Below are 20,153 nucleotides of genomic sequence, written 5' to 3'. Positions count from 1 at the left end.
TCTCGTTCCTCGCCACAGCCATGGTCACTTGAAGATCATCAGTTCGCCGGAGTTCCATTCTCTCATTCCAGTCAGCACGATTGTAGTTAGCAGTTCCATCGCCCGGAGTGGCAAAAACAATCTTTATTTGCTTTCTAGTTAATCTTGTTTGTTTTCTCTACGTTAGATCTTTCGCATTTCCAGTATTTTGCTTATCTTGAAGCCTTGGTTGTGATCCAAACGTTTTCTAAATGCTATGAAGTTGTTTTCCAGCATCGGTTCATGTTTGTTTTCGCTTCTTTCTGCCTAGATAGCTTAGATCTAGCTGTTACGGTAATTTCCAGTGTGGAATCGCATGTTTTAACTTCTGTAGTTGATCTCTCTGAGTTTGCAAGTCTAGATAGCTTTTAGATTTTAGATCTGAATTAGTTAAGTGTGAAAACCCAATTTACGTAATTTCTGACACCCTGCATGTTGACCAGTAAGCATAATTGCAGTTTCAGTGTTCGATCTTTTGATTCGAAGTTTTAATTGTAGATCTGAGCTGTGAAGTTTGTTAATCTGTGTTTCTCGTTCATGAAATCTGAGATTGTTGATCTGAGTTTATTCATGTTGAAGAAGATAACATCCACATCCAAGTTTGGGACCACTTTTACTTTTTAGTTACTTTTGCTTTTGTCCTTTACTTTTTCTACCTTTTCAGCTAGTACCCTACAGATCTGTCAGTCTAGTCACCTAACTACCTCTTTTCCTCTGATATTCTGTTTAACCTTTTATAGTAAACTAGTACTTTCCTTATACTTCCTGAAAACCATGTTCCCCACTTTCCACGTACACAACCGCCTGTCCAACATCTTTCCCACCTCCTATTCAGTAGAGTACCACCTTAAATTCCAGTCTAGATAAGTCTCAACCCAAAGCGTGGTAGCTAACCAAACATTTCTAGAATATCACCGCAATCACTCCAATCGTCACCATCTCTGTGGGATTCGACCCCTACCTTCACTATACTACCCAGTAGAAGAGGGTTGAGGAATTATTGATACCAGGTTTTAGGCTTAGCAGGGGATTGTTTCATCCTGATCAGTAGGATACATCCTTTGCTTGAAACGACACCTGCACAAACCTGTTCTTTCAAATTCCAACATCATCTGCCAAACAATCTCATGTGTTTAAACATGTGTAATGTTACGTTGAGAATATAGCATGTGCACGGTCTCAGGAAGATGGAAAGGATGGTTATGCTCTTAAACTCATTTACTTTATATATACCCTTCACATAATTGACCCACAATCGTACTTTACAATTTGTTCGAGTCTCATGTCGGAAATTCAGAACCAAGCAATCTCTTTTGTCTTCTTTACGCACACCTCCTTACAACAAACATAGCGGTTTCACAATTATGGTTACACAAAACACAGTTATGATACACCTAACACAGTTCATACTTCGCTAGAAGAAGTCACACAAGTTATGTCCATGCGGCACAAACGTATATTACAGACACTAGGAGCGTCAATCCTAGATTTGTAACTCCTAAAAGCTCAATTAGACCCTCAAGAAGTCTCCACTCTCAATTAGCAGTGTCGTTTTAAGGGAAGCTAATTGTAGTGTCAACTAAGCTCTTCTAACTCGCCAATCTCCTCTCACGATTATGTAGCAAGTCAATAGATCATCACAGAATGTGTCACTCAAACGTGAAGCAATTATCCAACACTTAGAACATAAACGAAGTAATGAGAAAAACAGATACCAATAACTAAAATTATATAAACCAATAAAAGTTACTAACACATCTAAATAAGTCTTATAGTTTAGCTACTCATAGACAAATAGCAAAAACTACAAATTAAATAACAAAACATAAAGAAAAAGCAAACAAAACCCAATGATGAATTGTTGTGCAATCTTTAGTCTTCTCTTGCCTTGCTCCAATCTCCAAGAGTGGTCATAGAATGATGGATGAAGGAATTAGGGTTGGAGAATGGAGGCCCATTTTTGGGGGCTATGAATTGGTGGATATTATGAATTAGGTTATGGGGTATTTATAGGCTTGAAAATGATTTAAACTTGGTAAAAAATTTCTTCCAAGAAATAGTAAATATGGAATTTTTGTTCCCCATAGGTTATAGAAAAGATTTGGCTTCACAAGGTAATGTCTTCTTTCATTCCTTGAATTTCTGCCTAAATTCTGCACTTGACAGCTTTGTGCGACGTTCGTAGAATAGTCATAACTTTCTCCACAGAACTTCGATTGAGATGTTCAAGGTACCATCGCGAATCTCTTTCGAAGAAGAAGAGAATGGTGTGTAGCACGCCTAGATAGGACTTCAGAATCGCCGGAAAAATGAGTTTGAACAGAGGCTGTCGTGCGAGAACTGGCCTAGCGGCCGTTGGCATGGATCCAGTGGGCCGCTGGGTTGCCTTCAGCTCCAGCTTCCAAATTTTGACGTTTTATGCCATTTTTCAGCTCTATTTTTCACATTTCTCACAAAACACGTCAAAATATCAAAATAGATAAAATATGTAAAAAATTGAACATGTAAGGCAACTTTGACACTCAAACCAAATAATGGCCTTAAAATAGCGCAAAATCCGAGCGTATCAGTGTCACATCCAATAACCGTAAAATTGGATGCGTATATAATTAAACCCATTAGTAGTAATTGTTAAATAAAATCGTTTGGGCCCAATACATATTATAAATCTGGATTTTAGTGGGGTTTTATCAAGAAAATGGGGCCAGGCCCAATAACATGTAGGAATTAATGCCGAGAGCTTTTGGAAAAAAGTCTCTACCATAAGGTGTTTTCTACGTCCCATTGATATTGGAATATTTCTTTTGGATACAAAGAATAAACATAAATATTTAGTAAGTTAAGTGAAATGAATATAAAATAGAATAAAGAATAAAATAGAAGAAAAAAAAGTGGAAAGGAAAAAAAATAAGAGACGATAAAATAAGAGAAATAAAATAATAGTATTTTTTTAGTCAATAAAAAAATGCATTATATTAATTAGGATGACTAAAGAAAAATATAACCCTTAGAGCACCCGCAACGCATCTCGTGGGTGTCTCTTATCTCGTCCCTCTGAGACGAGACGGACGCGGGACGCGTTGCAGCGTCCCGTCTCGTCACCATCCCGCCGAGACACCCGTCCCACCGAGACGGATGGCGAGCCATCTTGCCACGCGCTGGCGCAACGCGTGACGCCCACTCACCGGCCAGCGAGTGGGCTTCATCACGCTGACGCAATAAATCATTTTTTTTAAAAAAATTGAATTTAATAAAAACTAAATTAAAAAATAAATAACGGTCATTTTAAAAAAATCTTTTTTTATTCTATAAATACTCCTCTTTCACACACACAAAGACACATCTATTCTTCTCAAATCATATCTCTTTCCTCTCCAATTTTCATCTCAAATCATCTCTTTTATTCTTCTCCCAAATTTAATCCATTCATGGATCCATTTGAGCAAATGCGTCGAATAATGGAAGAATCGCTTGAAGAAGATCGACGTAGGGAGGCGGAGGAAGCCGCGCCGCCCCAAAGACGATCCCGGACTTACATCCATCGTAACCGGGAGGAAGTCGTCGCAAGGTTAGTACGCGACCACTTCTGTGATAACCCGGTATGGGGAGATACCTACTTCCGTCACCGTTTTCGCATGCGGAAACCGCTATTTCTCCACATCGCAAATACATTGGCAGCCCGGGAAGAGTTCTTCCAAGAATGGTTCGACGCCGTTGGCCGTCCCAGCCACACGACGCTACAGAAATGTACTGCAGCAATCCGTCAGCTTGATATTGGAAAAACGACGGATTTGTTCGACGAATACCTCCACATTGGAGAAAGCACTGGGAGAATGTGCTTGATGAACTTCTGCAAAGGCTTCTGGGCAGCCTTCACCGACGAATTTCTCCGGATGCCAAGCACGGCAGATTGTCAGTTTCTGCTCCACCTTCACGAAGAAGTGCAGGGATTCCCCGGGATGCTTGGCAGCGTCAATTGCATGCATTGACAATGGAAGAATTGCCCTGTGGCGTGGAGGGGGTCATACACGAGCGGCCACAAAGGCACCCACCCCACCGTTATACTCAAGGCTGTTGCTGACTACCGGCTATGGATTTGGCATGCGCACTTTGGGGTCCCCGGATCGAACAACGACGTCAACGTGCTCAACCAATCCGACCTCTTCGCCGAAGTTTTGGATGGTAAAGCGCCGGCCATCAACTTCATCGCTAACAACCGGCAGTATAAAATGGGGTACTATCTTGCCGACGGCATCTACCCGAAGTGGTCAACCTTCGTGAAGACGTTCAACGGGCCGGTGAACTAAAAACAGGCTCTTTTTGCGCAGAAGCAGGAGGCTGCTCGAAAAGATGTGGAGAGAGCATTCGGGGTTCTCCAAGCGCGCTTCAACATTATCAAAGCCCCGACTTGTACGTGGTTTATGGAGAGTATGGTCGACATCATGTATACGTGCATAAAATCTTGCACAACATGATTGTCGCCGACGAAGGACCTGAGGCGGGAAATTGGTTCAACCCAGGAAGCTCTACCGCAAGTAGTCAGCCTCGCAGTGGAGTGCATCCGTCTATACAAGATCGGTTGTCTATTCGGGCAAGGACACGTGATTCTACCGCCCACGCCCAACTCCAAGATAATCTAATGGAGCACATTTGGGCAAAATTTGGCAACCAGTAGACGCACATGATCTTTCTTCTGCTTCTTTGAGCTTTGAGATTTTGAATTTAGAGAGAGTGAGCGGAAGAAATTAAATTATGTATTTTTCATTTTTTTAGGATTTTTAATTATGTTTATATAAATTTTTTAAGAATTTTAAGTTGTAAAGTGTGTTTTTATTAATTGAATTTCTTGGAAATAAAAATAAAAAATGAAATTGAATGAATAGTTAAGAGATGAGATGGTTAAGAGACGGATAAGAGATGGAGGGTTGCAGGTTCTGTCTTTTAGTTAAGAGATGGAGTGAAAAGTACAGTGGAGCCCATGAATAATTAAGAGATGAGATGGTTATAGCGTTGCGGATGGTGCGAGTGCTGACGGAGGGAGTATTTATTAATGTGTGAAAGCCTAGATATGCATGAGGTGGCTTCTCATTATTGCCTGTCAAAAAGCAGTGTTCAAAGTTTTCAAGTTACATCTCATCATATGATATTAGCATGTAAAGAGCTATCACAACATGTGTGTGTGTGAGAGAGACGGTGGAATTTTTCATGTGTCTAATTAGTAGAATTATCACAAATTGTACCTCTTCATGTCTAATTGTAGTTGGAATTGTATAGAAATATCACAAAATGTACCCCTTTCATGTGGTTAAGTATAGTTGCAATTGTATAGAAATATAACAAAATGTACCATTTGTCTCAAGATATTGAGTCAGTATTCTATTTTGGGTATTCCCAAATTTATCTGAGTCATTTTTTTATTTAACAAAATTTTATCTTATTTCTTATTTTACTCTCTTAATATCTCATATTTTATTCTATCTATTTTAATTTTTAAATATTACTCTCTCTATCCACGAAAAATAGACAAGATTGTGAATGACACGAGTTTTAATGTATAATTGGTAAAATAAGATAGAGATAGGAAAAGTAAGAGAGAGGGAGGGAAAATGTAGTGAAATGAGTGTTAGTGAATTGTGGGGTACACATTTTGAATGATGTGTACGGTTAGTATTGGTTGAAAACTTTCCTTTTTGAATTTAGTCTATTTTGTGGACGGAACAAAATAACAAAACTTGTCTATTTTTTGTGAACGAATGAAGTAATATTTTAAATCTCGTAGTTAAAAGAAACGTCAAACCTACTTTGTGACTAAGGGAGTATGAGATATATGGGGTCAAAGAAATTTTGAGGGCAAGTGAGTCGTGGTTAAATATAGTACTCTACTAAGTTATACGCCAAAGATGTTAGTTTCATGTTAACCGTGCAAGATTTGTATTTTAAAATTTGTCAGAGATAATTTATATAGAATTATTCGATTTGAAGTAATATTTACTTCTTTTACACTTAAATATTTCGGTGAACATATAGCATTAACATCTTAATAAGTTTCTTATGAACACTAGAATTGTGGGAGCATATTTTTTTCAACAACTTACTTATGAAATTATGACAATAAAAGCGAATTCTATAATGCTACTTTTACTTTTAATAGCATCGTTGTTGTTTGATGCTTTGCGGCAAGATAATGACGTTGTTAACATTAAGGGCTCGATTGATTGTTGTGATAGGATAAGATAAGATGCATTGATCAATTTTTGTGGTACTAATTATTTTTAACCCAAACATGATGAAAATGTGTTGATTTTCATTATCTTAGATGCATATTACTGTTATCACGTTGATTTGTTGAGCACTACAATATAATTGTTCGTTAAACTAAGTATCGATTTTTGTTGATTCATGTTGTTGCATCACACGTAATAATGTCTTCTTCATACGTTATTTCATAGTGTAGAAATACTTTATTGTATGGGGGATAAGAAATACTCCCTTTATCCACCAAAAGTTGTTACACCGTAGATGACATGAATTATAATGTAAAAATCAGTAACTTATGTAAGAGAAAGAGAAAAAATGAAAAAAAATAATAATATTCCTTTATTTCCTAAAAATAAAAATTATTTCCTTATTAGTTTATTTCCTAAAAATAGGAACTCTCCATTTTAGGAAATGGACCCCATAATACATTAACACAAATTCTACTACTTTTTCTACTAATCTCTCATTTTCTCCCATTTTTTTCTTCTTTTTTCTCTTACTTTACTAATTTTGCACTAAAACTCGTACCATTCCAAAGTTCCTATTTTTAGGAAACTGATGGAGTATTTGTTAAAAGTGAGACCTACATAATTGATATTTTCTACGTCCCTAAATAGATGTCATATTTGGAAATAACACATGATTTTAGTAGGTTGGGTTTATTGCAAGAGACAAAAAAATAATTAGAGTAATAATGAAGAGTGAGAAAGTTTATTGGATGTACTTAACTTAATCAATCAAGAAAGCATGAAACTATGAACTTTTGTTAACCCTGAAAATAATGTTGAGCTTGAGAACGAAGACTTAGCTTTTAAGAGTACATCGTTGAGCACCGAGCTACATGAATGGCGCCGCTTCCTGGGCATTCCGCAGCTGCTGGGAAAAGATCCTCTGCTGTGGTTAAAACCACAACACCCCATACTATGTGGCAAAACGCAGAACTTCACGCATTAAACGGCAACAAGCATTTCATAACCTATTCATTTAATCCCCACTCCTGCCCAACTTTATTATTAATCCATTTACATTAAACGACAACAAGTTGATAAACAATCTTTTAATCCCCACCCAACTTTATTCTTTTAATCGTTTAGCAAGAAACGTTTGGCATGAATTATTTTTTTAATTCATTTACTTTTTTATGTAATTGAATTCTATCATAATTACAATATTTTTAGTTATCTTTCATATTGAATTTTCAAGCTTATTTATATCATTCATGAGTTTTAATAATATGCATTTGATAGTTAAATTTAAGGTGTTCTTTACTAAAACAAATAAAAATATTAAGGAAAAAAGTTAAATATTGCTAAACCGCATCACACACTTTTTTTCTTTTAATATTTTTCATGAAACATCTTTTATCTTTTTAATAATAAAATCTATAAATTAAATTATCAAAATGGGTTGCACCTAAAAAGTGTTGCAAAAAAGACATTTAAATATAAAATATAACAAAAGAAATACTAATAATGAATAAAATAATTTAATATAACACACCTTTAAGTACTCTCTTCGTCCATGAAATATTATTCAACTTTGATTCATCACGAGTTTTAAGAAATGAGAAGAAAAGTGAGTTGAAAAAGTTATAGGAATGAGGGTCCCACATTTATAATATTAGTTTTATAATAGAATGTGAGTGTAAAGAGTTAGTGGAAAGTGAGGTCCATTTACCAAAAACTGAAAGAAAAAAAAAACAAAGTTGACAACTTTTCATAGACGGACCTAATTGGCAAAACTGGACAATATTTATGGACGGAGGGAGTATATAGTATTTAAACAAAATGTAAATGGATTAATAGAATAAAAGATGGGTGGGATGGGGGTGGAGGATTAAATGAATAGATTATGAAATGCTTGTTGCAGTTTAACGTGTGAGGCAATCCGTAACGCTGTCACTTATTCGTCCCTTAACCGTCCCTTAAATTATTATTCATGGGCCCACTGTACTTTTTTACTCCATCTCTTAACTAAGGGACGGAACCTGCAACCCTCCATCTCTTATCCGTCCCTTAACCGTCTCTTAAATTACTATTCATTCAATTTCATTTTTTTTCCAACAAATTCAATTAATAAAAACACATTTCATTAAATAAAATAAAATTACAACATTACATTCTTAAAACAATAAAACAAAACATAATTAAAAATCCTAAAAAAATAAAAAATACAGAATTTAATTTCCTCCGCCAAATTTCGCTCAAATGTGCTCCATTAGATCATCTTGGAGTTGAGCGTGGGCTGTAGAGTCACGTGTCCTTGCCCGAATAGACAACCGTTCTTGCATAGACAGATGCACTCCACTTCGAGGCGGACTACTTGCAGTTGAGCTTCCGGGGGCTTCAGGGTCGAACCAATTTCCCGCCTCGGGTCCTTCGTCTTGGATAATCATGTTGTGCAAGATTATGCACGTATACATGATGTCTACCATGCTCTCCATGAACCACGTACGAGCCGGAGCTTTGATAATGTTGAAGCGCGCTTGGAGAACCCCGAACGCCCGCTCCACATCCTTCCGAGCAGCCTCCTGCTTCTGCGCAAAAAGAGCATGTTTTGCGTTCATATGCCTGGTGCACGTCTTCACGAAGGTTGGCCACTTCGGGTAGATGTCGTCGGCAAGATAGTACCCCATTTTATAGCGCCGGTTGTTAGCGGTGAAGTTGATGGTCGGCGTTTACCATCCAAAACTTCGACGAAGAGGTCGGATTGGTAGAGCACGTTTATGTCGTTGTTCGAGCCGGGGACCCCGAAGTACGCATGCCAGATCCATAGCCGGTAGTCGGCGATGGCCTCGAGTATAACGGTGGGGTGGGTGCCTTTGTGGCCAATCGTGTACGACCCCCTCTACGCCACCGGGCAATTCTTCCATTGCCAGTGCATGCAATCGACGCTGCCAAGCATCCCTGGGAATCCGTGCACTTCTTCGTGAAGACGGAGCAAGGACTGACAATCTGTCGTGCTTGGCTTCCGGAGAAATTCATCAGTGAAGGCTGCCCGGACGCCTTTGCAGAATTGGATCAAGCACATTCTCCCAGTGCTTTCTCCAATTTGGAGGTATTCGTCGAACACATCCGTCGTTTGTCCAGTCGCAAGCTGACGGATTGTTGCAGTACATTTCTGCAGCGTCGTGTGGCTAAGACGGCCGACCGCGTCGAACCTTTCTTGGAAGAACTTTTCCCAGGCTGTCAATGTATTTGCGATGTGGAGAAATAGCGGTCGCCGCATGCGGAAACGGCAACGGAAGTAGGTATCTCCCCACACCGGGTTATCGCAGAAGTAGTCGCGGACTAACCTTGCGGCGGCTTCCTCCCGGCTACGATGGATGTAAGTCCGGGAGCGTCTTTGGGGTGGGGCGGCTTGCTCCGCCTCCCGGCGTCGATCTTCTTCAAGTGATTCTTCCATTATTCGACGCATTTGCTCATATGGATCCATTAAATCGATTAAATTTGGGGGAAGAATAAAAGAGATGATTTGAGATGAAAATTGGAGTGGAAAGAGAGATGATTTGAGAGGAGTAGATGTGTGTTTGTGTGTGAAATGAGGATGAAATAGGAGTATTTATAGAGTAAAAAAATAATTAAAAAAAGGAAAACGGTCGAAAACGGTAATATTACCGTTTTCAAATTTTTAATATTTTTTTATTTGAATTTTTTTAAAAAAATTGATTAATTGCGTCAACGTGACGAAACCCACTCGCGGGCCGGCGAGTGGGCGTCATGCATCGCCCAGGAGCGCGCCACGTCGCGCAAGCGCGTGGCGAGACAGCACACGGGCTGTCTCGACGTGACGGGGGTTCCGGCGGAATGATGACGGGACGAGACACTGCAACGCGTCCCGCGCCCATTTCATCACGGAGGGACGGGACATAAGCAACCCGCATAACGAGTTGCGGGTGGCCTAAAGATCTGCATTTTGACACACGACAAAAATAGCCTATTATCACACTTCATTTCTTACACTTTCTGAAAGATGTAACTATAGATAGTCAATCTATACACTACTCTTTTGCTGCATTTCTATTAGGCTTTATAATAAATGTGATAACGTGACTCAGATAGTTACACTTCTAATATGTGTACTGCAATTTTATTTTAAAAGTAATTCTATTATCACAAATTTGTGGTAATTTATGTGGTTATTTATTTGGTTATTATCTTTTCTAAAATAATAGTGGTAAGATCGCTAAGATCATTTACTGATTTAGACCGCCTCATTTACTGATTTATTCCATATTAGTGGTAATTTATATGATTATTATCTTTTCTAAAATATTCAAACATGACTTTCAAAAGTTAAATGAAATTAGATAAGATAGTTTTGTGCCACCATTAATTTTTTTTAAAAAAAAATCGATAAAAATATATATTTTTTAAAATTTATTGGCACAAATATTTGCTCATATGACCACAATACAAACATATTTATATAGTTTTCCAAAATATAATAGTTCAAATTATTCTAGTAGGCTTTTTACAAAATCTAGGTATATAAACTAATTGGGGGAAAATGAGCGCAAGTTGAATAAAGAAGCGGCTTCATTTTTTCTATTGAAACCGCAATCGCCCACTCTCAATTCCTTTTCTCCAGCAATCGGCTTCACAAGGTTCATAAGTTATGGAGGAAACCTAGTTGTTCTAGAGTCTATCGATGGATTGGTTGGTGCACGAAGACATCGTCAATCTTTGTCTTCTTTTACAGGGGAACCTCAGTTTTATCACAAGGTTAATATTCTTCATTGATTCTCTCATTCACATTCAAATAAATTCGGTAGAAGCCACTGTCAATGGTTCATCGCTCGAGCTACTTCAACGATTAAGCATGCATGACAAAATTAAAGAAGAGGAAGAAGAACAAGCCAAAGGAAGAAGTGTGTTTTACTTATGAAAGCGTTCGGATGGAATAAAGCAGATGAGAGGAGATTGTGACAACTCAGCAAGAAAGATCCAACGGTGGTCGAGAGAGAGAGGGCAGCTGAATAAGAGGCCTCTTCGCAGCTAGATTGTCATTCATGCAAATTGTGTAAGCTTGCTAGCTGTGGTCATCGTGAGAATCCGGTGATTCTCCGTTGAATGTATCGTGTTCATTTTATCATTGTATTTTTTTGTTTCCATTTATATTTGAAGTTCCATTTGTGTAATACTCATCATCAATGCCTTTCCTATTCATCCGTTCTATCGATTTGTGTATTTGATTTTGGTTTAAGTTGCATCAAATCATGGAGGTAGTGATCCATTGGAGTTCGTCTTGTGGTTATTACTCTGATAATAGAAAAAGATGCAACAAATGGTATCTAGAGCTAACGTTCCTCGGACAATGGCGTCGGCGACACAATTGACAGCGCCGGAGAAGAGAGAGTTGGGGTGGGAGAGTCGATGGGAGCAGGGGAAGCTAGAATCACAGCAATTCGAGGCTCGATGGGAGAAAATGATGCAACAACTCCGAAATATGATCTTCCCAAAGCCGATTAGAGAAGTTACAGTGGTGGATAAGGAATCCAGCTTTGCATCACCTGTTGAAGAAGTGGATCTGCAGTACGAGGCAAGGCGGCAACAATCGGAGGCTTGATTTCACGAGCGGAGAGCAGACACTGACCCTCAGACATTCATACCTCTGCCCTAAGTCGAAGGGCAAGGATTCGATAGCCTTGCATCACACGATGGAGGTTTAGACGTGCACCAAACAATGGCGATGGCGGATCTGGACTCCGGCAGCCGTGAATCACAGATGAGAGAAAGAGAGTTGCGCATGAATTGCAGCACCGATCATGATCCATTGGAAATAGTGGTGACTCAATTGCAGAAAACAGAGAAAATGGAGCTATCCATGCCTCTGCCGCACAAGTGAAAGCCGACGGAAGTGAACTCTATTGACTCTAAATCACACGTTTTGAGCTTCTCTCATAACTCAACATATTATTCAGTGAGAAATTCAGTGAGAGATTTAGATCTTTCTAAAATTGTGGACGATGGTTCAGTTGAGCAACTTAGTGGTGTTGTTAAGAAAGAATCGATGATGTTAGGGAGGAAGGATGCTATTGGTAATTCTGAAGAGTTTGGGAATTATAGCAGTTTTTCATTGCAATTCTGTCTTGATGCAAAGGCTAGTGGTGGAAAAATCGACCATGGCCAGGTGATGAATGGCATGGAATTAAAGCAGAATCAACCCAAGGGAACGGAATGTCTATCTCATGCTCGACAAAATGCTCCAATGAGGGAGCTGTCTGTGGTTTTACCTATCTCAGCCTGTTATAGTTTGTCACTATCGTGGCTGCTCAATTGGTTTCCAAGGCCTACGGTGAAGCTGAAATTCATGGCTCAACATGATGAAGAGATGGATAACGAGGGCAATGTGCAATGGGTATTGGCTAAGGCCGAGAAGGACCGGATTTATGTGGTAGTATTGGAGGTGTTAGGTCGGTTATGTGATGGAGAATATGATGCTTATGCTCTCTCTAATCTCCAAGAGTTGACAATGACTGGTGTTCTATGGTGTGATTGTGATACGCAAAGAAGTTTTATGAAAATGGAGGACTTAGAAAATGATCGATATGAAATGAAATTAGGAGCTACCATGGATAGCGTTGATAGTCTAGCCAGCTACATGAATACATTGCGAGACTTGGGAGATAATTCCAGGAAGTTTGCCGAGTTGAAGATCGCAGTGGGGAATTCTGCAAGAGTGTCAAAGGTAATTGAGGATGCTGATTTTTCGGAGGTGGGGAAATATATTCTTTGCCGCCCAACTAGAAATTGATGAAGGTGAATGATATTGACTCTGAATCATACGATTTGAGTTTCTCATGTAACTCACCTGATCTTCTAGAGAGGAATACCAACCTGATCTTCTAGAGAGGAATACCATTGGAGTGTTGGAACTTTCAAAATTTCTTGATAATGGTTTAGTTAAGCAACATAGTAGTGGAAGATATGAAGAAATTGATATGGATTTGAAGGTCAGTACGTTTGAATTGGCTGGGACTGTTATGAATTTGACGAGTGTGAGTAAGTGCAATGGATTTGCTAACTTCTTGAAGGAGTGTTACAACGAGGTTGATTATGATTACTTAGTGATTAATCCAACTGAGGATTTCTCGCTAGAATCAAGGGACTACCCAGAAGTCAAGAATTCCGAGGAGGAATTTGAAGTTTTTAAGCTTTCTTAGTATGGGGATTTTCTGAGATCAAATAAGTGGAATCAAAGAAGTTTCATCCTATTGCCTATTCGAGAAGATGCTCTGATGAAAGAGGTTATTATAGTTCTCCCTACATCAACATGCTATTATCTTGCATTGAAGTGGTTGTTAGTTTGGGATACTAAGCCCAATATGAAGATGAAGTGTATAAGGGTAGCTATGCCAAATATGTTCTCCAATATTGCTTTGTCAAGAAGCATTTTCACTGCATCCGTTCGTGAGCTGGAAGTTGCTGTGGAGTTATTAGTCTATGAGGAGGGTCTGGATTCTCATCATCTACATTCAACTTCAAGAATATTGGCAAGGGATAGTTCATCATATGCAAGCTCAAATAACCATCGTTCATTAAAACGATTGTTAGTTCGGTTTCCTAAGCCAATGGTTAAGATAAAGCTTAGGGCATTGGTTGTCGAAGGCCATGGAAATTCTACATATGCTGATAATATCTCTCTAAGAAGGATCAGGCCGAAGAGGGCAAACTTCAACTAGGAATGGCTGGTTAAAGGTGCTTGGAACGACACCATACAATTGAATTGTTGGACAATGATGCTTAAGGATCCAAGAAGGCGACTCTTGAATTACTTGTCTTGCTTTGTATCATATCCTTTGCTCATTTTTTCTTCTTTAATTAATGGTCGATCAGTTTCCGTTGAGTTTGAAAGGCACTCACCAAACAGTTTCAGGAGCTTATATCATCATCGACATCCAATCTCAAGTAAGCTGGCAGTGGATAGTTTATTACGAGTCATTTTGTGCTTGTGATGCTGAATGCTGGGAAAGCATATGTGCGATATATGAGGGTTCTGTAACTGGATCTTACAGCTTTCTCAAGCTGGCAATATCATCATATGCTATTCGTGTTATATATCATGCCAAGGTTTCTTCTTCCTTGAGGACAAGGAAGCTTAAGGTGAGGGTATTGATGCATGACAAAATTAAAGAAGAGGAAGAAGAACAAGGCAAAGGAAGAAGCGTGTTTTACTTATGAAAGCATTGGATGGAATAAAGTCGATGGGAGGAGATTGGGACAACTCAGCAAGAAAGATCCAACGGTGGACAAGAGAGAGAGAGAGAGAGATAGAATACGGTTTAGGGGAGAGGGAGAGAGGGCAGCTGAATAAGAGGCCTCTTCGCAGCTAGATTGTCATTTACGAAAATTGTGTAAGCTTGCGAGCTGTGGTCATCGTGAGAATCCGGTGATCCGGGGATTCTCCGTTGAATGTATCGTGTTCATCTTATCATTGTATCTTTTGTTTCCATTTACATTTGAAGTTCCATTTGTGTAATACTCATCATCAATGCAGTTCCTATTCATCCGTTCTATCGATTAGTGTATTTGATTTTGGTTTAAGTTGCATCAAATCATGGAGGTAGTGATCGATTAGAGTTCGTCTTGTGGTTATTACTCTGATAATAGAAAAAGGATGCAACACACTCCTAAACCAAATTTTCTATATTGATTTTCTAATATTGTAGAAATAATGTGTTTAATTTTGCCCTAATTTTGAATATTTGTTGGATTCGAAATTCATCATTGTTATCTCATCATCCAAGAGGGTTGAAGTAGATTTGCATTTTTATGAATGATAGACGACATTTTGGTTTGTCTGTTAGGTTGATATGTTTGTAGATATTGAGATGGAAATAGGGGTCAAAATATTGCTAGTGTTCTTATGTAAGTAGAATTACTTGATTTTAGGGTAAAATTGTTGCAATGGTAGTTTATACTGAAGAATAGTTTTGCAGAATTGTGGCAGATGTGCTGAGAATTTGATATTGTCTTTATCTCAGTTTTTCATTTTGAAATATTGAGCAAGATTCCATTTCTTTTTTTAAATTTTGCATCAGAGCATACAAATTAAGTTTGAAGAACATTGTGTTCCTTCTTTGTGGTCTAAAAATATGAATCCTTCATATGTTAAAGTATATGTCTAAAACTGTTATTGTAATTCAGAAACTTTTTCCATTTACTGAAGTGCATATTATTCCGATCAATCTGATTACTTCGCTCTCGAGTCTCAACTTGTTTGTGATTGGTTACTTCATAAGTTTGGCTAGTCTCAGATTTTCTTGTGTTTAATATGTTTGTTCGGCTGATTCACAGATCTAGACAAGGAACTCGACAAGCCATTCTTCGTGAATGCGGGTATATAATCAGGCTATCAGATCGACAAGGAACTCGATTATTTGAAGAACGTGTTTGATGTAATACTATCTTCCTAGTGCTCTTAGCTGTGAAATTAGTGATACATCCCTTGTCAAATACTTATCATGTTTTTTTAAGTATGAATGGTTGTGTACCTACTTTGAATTTCAAATGGTTATGATAGTTTCTTTTACATTGTCTTCGTATGGAATCATTGAGATTGCATAGTAGTATGCTTGTTGCTACATAGTACTTACTGTGACTGTGTCAGATGTTCAAAGAATAAAAGGTTGTAAAAACTTGACTCTTGTATGAGACATGCACCAGGTATAATTTATATCTAAGTTGATCTACTTCATGGTGGTAGGAAGATATGGAGCCTGGAGGGTATTAAAGTGGATTTATGGATTCTGTGTCTATGGATAAATATTTGCGAGGTTAGTTCTTTTTGTATTGGTGATTGAATTCTGTTTGAAAATAGACAAGGAAAATGGTGATGGTAAATTTGAGCAGGTAAAGTCTTAGTTCTTTTCTAGACTTTATATCAATTTTGGTAGCTTAGTGGAGTATTTCTCTTGACCATATCAAATTTTGTTTTGATATCTTAAATAATATATTGCAAGTTTTCATAATTTAATTAGAGAGCTGTAAGTTTTGACTGAACAAATTTCCTTTTATAAACCTTGTATGTAGGATGCATATCCCATGTAGGATCATTGCGTGTCATACTACTTATGAATGTTTTTAAGACTACTTGAATCAATTCCTCTTTCGAGAATGGCGTGTTCGCGGAGTTTGATTTCCAAGCTTGAGCTCGTGTAGGGTTTTATTTGGAAGCTTTGAGGTGGCTTTATATCCAACACATTAAGTGTGGATAAAATTTATCAAGTATATATGAAATGATTTTTGTTTAATAAAATCGCACTTATTTTTTTAAAATGTTATCGTGCCATAAATGATTTTATTTTTATGATGCCTATTTGTTTTGCCAATGCCAAAATGAATGAATGAATGAATGAATGAATCGAATTTGAACTCCAATAGGACTGAAAATCCTATTCGAGGTAATCTACACAAAGCAATGGACCGCATGTGATCGCAAGGTTGGCAGGTCAATGTGATCGTGGAAGGTGGCCACCTTCCCGACACATAATGAATCATCAGATATAGTGGATTACTGGAATGAACATAGTTTGATCAGATGAACTTTATGAAAATGATCTTAGTAAACTCGGGTCTTGATAAGGCTCATTTCATGCATCGGTTATGGGGTTAAATTCTGTGATTTTCATGAACTAACACACGTTTATAAGTTTAGGTGCGTAGAGAATCTGCCAGGCCTAGGGAGCGGATGGAAAAATTACCACGCAGAGGAAATCAAAGGAAAATGGAGTGAAGTAGTCAGCTTGGAACCTGACCTAGGGGATTACATGAGCAAAGGTGGGAGCAGTTGTGAGCAGAAAAACATCTTTTGGGGGATCTTAGCATCCACAATAGCGCCTAGCGCACCGCCTAGCCGAGCGCCGGCGCTAGGCGGTGCGCTAGGCGAACTATTGCAGCCGCCTAGCCGATTTCGCGGAAAAAAACCACCTAGCGCTCGGCGGTTCCGCGACGCTAGGCGGTGCGCTAGGGGATCCGCTAGGCGCTATTGCAGCGTCCGGATCGCCTAGCGCACCGCCTAGCGCGAATTTTTAAATTTTTTTTTATTCCGAAACACTTTATATACGCGACTTGCCTGTCATTTTCATTCGCACCACTTGTATTAACGAGTACTCTCTCTATCTAAATTTCTGTACAAGATCAACAGCGGTAAATGGATCTCAACAACGAGCCTACTTCAGGGAGTAGCGGATCTCAAACTCCCCCGATCCCCGTGGGAGGTGGATGGAGTCAGATGCACCCGAGTCAGATGCACCCATACTACAACATGTACCCGTGGCAGCAGATGATGCCCGGGATACCAGCGGGGGAGAGTCCGCCGGGGGCGTTTCCGGCGATATCGGGGTGGGCACCCAGTGTCCAGATGCCGGGGTGGGCACCCGGAATTCAGATGATGCCCGGGGGGGTACCGGCGACACAGGGGACGCCGGGGGACGTCTATCGCCCCAGTGTTGATTTTTCGACTGGTTCGTCGCACACATCGACGCCAACGGAGGCTGCGCCTCCGGCCCAGTTTGACACTTTCTCCTTCGATGACTTGGGGATAGATCTTTCCGGTATTCCGGATGCTCCCGTTCAAACGGGGGGCGCAGGGCGGGGTCGGGGCGCCCCAAAGAAGAAAGGCAAGGGGAAAAGGGTTGGTGAGTCCTCGCAGCCGGGTGAGGACGACAACGCGGTACGGAGGAGGTGGACGGACGCGGAGAACGTCGCACTGTCCAAGGCGTGGGTGAGTGTTTGCGACGATCCTCTCGTTTCGAACAACCAGAGGATCGTCAACTTGTGGGGCAAGATAGCAGCAGCCTACCAGAGGTTTTGCCCTGAGGGGAGGCCACGCAATGGGGAGGATTGCCGGAAGGCGTGGGACCGAATCAGGGCTGCGGTCTCCCGATTTTCGGGCTTGTACACCAACGCCCTCCGCATGATGAGCAGTGGGCAAACTGAGGACGACTGCAGGAGGATAGCGGAGAAAGCCTTCCCCCTGACGGGGGTGTACAAGGACTTCACCTACTGGAACTGCTATCTTGTGCTGAACGACTCCGAGAAGTTCCGAGTAGGTGTCGACTCTGGCTGGCCGAAGAAGCAACGACTGAACTATTCCGGTGATTTCAGCGGCAGTAGCGGTGGTTCCCACGACCTCCTTGAGACGGCCCAGGAGGGTCCCGACCCCTCGTTCGTTTGCTCGCCGTACTCGCCCGGTTGGGCACAGGCGGGCTCAACGGGAGGCGATGGGGGTCGCCGGGGGTTCACAGGAGGTCCAGTCGGCATCCCCCCTTGGCCAATCCACAACGGATCTCAAATTCTTCGCGCGTCAACAAACGCGCGCTCAGATGGTCAAGACGATGGCCGAATGGCGGGCGGCGGTGGACCCCGTGGAGAAGAGTTTGCTTCAAACATTGCTCCTGAGCATGTAGGAGGATTTGGAGGCGGCACGGAGGGAAGCTGCCGGGAGTAGAGGCGATGGCGACGGAGGCGGAGACGATGGTGGCGACAGCGACGGAGGAGACGACGACGGCGACGAGGAGTGAATTATTGTACTTTTTTTTAATTATTGTACTTTTTTTAATTATTGTAATATTTTTAAATTATTGTACTTTTAAAATTTTTAATCGTATTATTAATGTTTCCCGTATATGTCTCGTAAATTAAATTTCGTATATTGTGTGATTGTTAATTATGTCATTTTATATAATTGTTATTAGTGATGTGGCTATTGATGTGGCTGGGCTATTTATGATGTGGCTAGGCTATGGCTGGGCTATTTATGATGTGGCAGGAGGATTTTTAGTGCTGATGATGTGGCAGTGGCTAGGCTATGGCTGGGCTATTGCTGGGCTATTCCTATTGTGGCCTTAGGAAGGGCAAAAGTGACAAATCATCAAGGGAGAGTGCCTTGGAAGTCCGAGCCTCAACTATAAATAGAGACACTGCATGAAGAGAGGTATCATCGATCATCATCAAGCTCGCACATTCACTTTTAACTCTTAGCTCATTTTTTCTCACTTTACACACATATTTCTTTGCGCACTTAGCTACTATGGGGTAAATTCTGGGAGTTCATGGTAGTCTAGTTAGTTTCCGTGGTGTAACACTGTCCTTGCGAAGGGCGAAGATACAAATGTTTATTTTCCGTTGTTTTGCTCGTCGTGAACTTCTCTGTTGGAAGCTCGGCGTTTAATATTTCTGTGTTGAACCTTAATTTCGTGGCTATGGAAATTTCTGTTTACTATTCGGCTGTTAATTATTGGGTTTACTGATTTGGATGCTTTTCGCAATTGATGTTTGATTTGGAGTTGAGATCGAGTTGATCGGAATTGAGTTGTTGTTGAATCGGTTGAATCTGAATTGAAGAGTATGGATCTGAATGTATCGGAGCTTGTTTTTGCTGATCTGAGTTGAATTGTTGATTGGAGTTGTGGATCTGAGACGTGATGTTCTGATTTTGCATGGTTGTGAATGTTTACTGTTGTTTTCTTATTCTGCTCAGCCTAGTAGTTTAGATCTAGTAGTTTTGTGCTTAATCGTAATGTTTGAACTCGGATCTGAGATTTCTCTGTTTTCATATGTTTGATGCTCTGTTTTCGTTTCTGTTTACTTAGCTCGTTGAAGAAGATGAAGGTAGAAGTCTGATATGTCACTGGCCGTCATTTACCTTTCTGCAGCTTTTCTGTCGTCATAGTTAATTCGTGAAAATGGTCCCCACTGCATGTTTACGTATTGTTTAGCCGCTTTTGGAAACCCGTTTGCTTGACCCAGTAGTTTAGTTATCTCACTCCTTAGTTAACTTCATTTCCGTCAATCATGCATGTGTACGTACCTTTACCTGCTTCCTAGGTCTAGTAGGTAGATTAGTCACTTTTAAATTCCCCTAAGTCTAGT

This window comes from Salvia splendens, chromosome 3 (assembly GCF_004379255.2).
Source record: "Salvia splendens isolate huo1 chromosome 3, SspV2, whole genome shotgun sequence".
Classification (NCBI taxonomy): Eukaryota; Viridiplantae; Streptophyta; class Magnoliopsida; order Lamiales; family Lamiaceae; genus Salvia; species Salvia splendens.
Note: the sequence above shows the minus strand (reverse complement) of the source record.